At 33.5% G+C, this 3,153-nt stretch overlaps 1 pseudogene; it reads right to left on the bottom strand.

The window, feature by feature from the left end:
* Window positions 1-3,096: 3,096 nt before the first annotated feature.
* Window positions 3,097-3,153, bottom strand: part of LOC129618358 (large subunit ribosomal RNA) — a 4,018-nt pseudogene continuing 3,961 nt past the window's right edge.

Raw genomic sequence — 3,153 nt, 5'->3', positions numbered from 1 at the left:
TGGGCATAACATGTTTACCAACCCAGGTTACTTTTCATTCATGAAAAGTAATTATTGCCTGTCGAGCATAACATATGTCCCGATAAGGCTTATATTGCCATTGGTAAATATCAAACCAGGCTGAAAAAAATTCTTTCATCGGGTGGGCATAACATGTTTACCAACCCAGGTTACTTTTCATTCATGAAAAGTAATTATTGCCTGTCGAGCATAACATATGTCCCGATCAGGCTTATTTTGCCTTTGATAAATATCAAACCAGGCTGAAAAAATTTTTTCATCGGGTGGGCATAACATGCTTACCAACCCAGGTTACTTTTCATTCATGAAAAGTAATTATTGCCTGTCGAGCATAACATATGTCCCGATAAGGCTTATATTGCCATTGGTAAATATCAAACCAGGCTGAAAAAAATTTTTTCATCGGGTGGGCATAACATGTTTACCAACCCAGGTTACTTTTCATTCATGAAAAATAATTATTGCCTGTCGAGCATAACATATGTCCCGATCAGGCTTATTTTGCCTTTGATAAATATCAAACCAGGCTGAAAAAAATTTTTTCATCGGGTGGGCATAACATGCTTACCAACCCAGGTTACTTTTCATTCATGAAAAGTAATTATTGCCTGTCGAGCATAACATATGTCCCGATCAGGCTTATTTTGCCTTTGATAAATATCAAACCAGGCTGAAAAAATTTTTTTCATCGGGTGGGCATAACATGTTTACCAACTCAGGTTACTTTTCATTCATGAAAAGTAATTATTGCCTGTCGAGCATAACATATGTCCCGATCAGGCTTATATTGCCATTGGTAAATATCAAACCAGGCTGAAAAAAATTTTTTCATCGGGTGGGCATAACATGTTTACCAACCCAGGTTACTTTTCATTCATGAAAAGTAATTATTGCCTGTCGAGCATAACATATGTCCCGATCAGGCTTATTTTGCCTTTGATAAATATCAAACCAGGCTGAAAAAAATTTTTTCATCGGGTGGGCATAACATGTTTACCAACCCAGGTTACTTTTCATTCATGAAAAGTAATTATTGCCTGTCGAGCATAACATATGTCCCGATCAGGCTTATTTTGCCTTTGATAAATATCAAACCAGGCTGAAAAAAATTTTTTCATCGGGTGGGCATAACATGTTTACCAACCCAGGTTACTTTTCATTCATGAAAAATAATTATTGCCTGTCGAGCATAACATATGTCCCGATCAGGCTTATTTTGCCTTTGATAAATATCAAACCAGGCTGAAAAAAATTTTTTCATCGGGTGGGCATAACATGCTTACCAACCCAGGTTACTTTTCATTCATGAAAAGTAATTATTGCCTGTCGAGCATAACATATGTCCCGATCAGGCTTATTTTGCCTTTGATAAATATCAAACCAGGCTGAAAAAATTTTTTTCATCGGGTGGGCATAACATGTTTACCAACTCAGGTTACTTTTCATTCATGAAAAGTAATTATTGCCTGTCGAGCATAACATATGTCCCGATCAGGCTTATATTGCCATTGGTAAATATCAAACCAGGCTGAAAAAAATTTTTTCATCGGGTGGGCATAACATGCTTACCAACCCAGGTTACTTTTCACTTATGAAAAGTAATTATTGCCTGTCGAGCATAACATATGTCTCGTTCAGGTCTATGTTATTCCCATATCCAATACCTGCCACTGTATTGATATATAATAATAAGTATTACTTAAATCATTATTCATGCAGTAATACATTAAGAAAATACTTATTTGAAGTATTTATAGTAAGAATATACTTAACCTATCTTAACAACCACCACCACCACCTACCAATCAATATTACAAGCCTTCAATAGCAAATGTTTATCACCATTCCTATAATACATACTTATATATAGGTAAGTATAATAAGAATGTACTACTTAAGTACCAACGCCACTATTAATACTCATATGCAATTTTATAATACACACTTAATATACTTATAGTAAGTAATAAGAATGTAATAATAGTGGCTACCGCCATCGCCACTATTATACCCATATACAATTTTATAATACATACTTAATACTTTATAGTAAGTAATAAGAATGAACTAATAGTGGCTACCGCCATCGCCACTATTATACTCATATACAATTTTATAATATATACTTAATACTTTATAGTAAGTAATAAGAATGTACTAATAGTGGCTACCGCCATCGCCACTATTATACCCATATACTATTTTATAATTCATACTTAATACTTTATAGTAAGTAATAAGAATGTACTAATAGTGGCTACCGCCATCGCCACTATTATACCCATATACTATTTTATAATTCATACTTAATACTTTATAGTAAGTAATAAGAATGTACTAATAGTGGCTACCGCCATCGCCACTATTATACCCATATACTATTTTATAATTCATACTTAATACTTTATAGTAAGTAATAAGAATGTACTAATAGTGGCTACCGCCATCGCCACTATTATACCCATATACTATTTTATAATTCATACTTAATACTTTATAGTAAGTAATAAGAATGTACTAATAGTGGCTACCGCCATCGCCACTATTATACCCATATACTATTTTATAATTCATACTTAATACTTTATAGTAAGTAATAAGAATGTACTAATAGTGGCTACCGCCATCGCCACTATTATACCCATATACTATTTTATAATTCATACTTAATACTTTATAGTAAGTAATAAGAATGTACTAATAGTGGCTACCGCCATCGCCACTATTATACCCATATACAATTTTATAATACATACTTAATACTTTATAGTAAGTAATAAGAATGTACTACTAGTGGCTACCACCATCGCCACTATTATATACCCATATACAATTTTATAATACATACCTTGTTAGTAATGTATAATAAAGAATGTATAAGGGCTATAAAGACCATCACCCAAACCAGATCAGGCCATACAATACTAGATCAGACTAGACCAGACTAGACTAAATCTAGACTAGACTAGACCAGACCAGAGCAGACCTGACCCCATATCCCACACAATATCACTACTCTACATGAGATAATAATATGTGGAATAATAAGAAGAATCGAAAAATAAAATAAATTTTTCGAATCTTCAAGCAAAGGATAAGCTTCAGTGGATCGCAGTATGGCAGCTGCTCAAC

Source organism: Condylostylus longicornis, unplaced genomic scaffold (assembly GCF_029603195.1).
Source record: "Condylostylus longicornis isolate FDR11 unplaced genomic scaffold, ASM2960319v2 ptg000834l, whole genome shotgun sequence".
In the NCBI taxonomy this organism is placed as follows: Eukaryota; Metazoa; Arthropoda; class Insecta; order Diptera; family Dolichopodidae; genus Condylostylus; species Condylostylus longicornis.
Note: the sequence above shows the minus strand (reverse complement) of the source record. Positions and strands in the feature narration are given on the sequence as shown.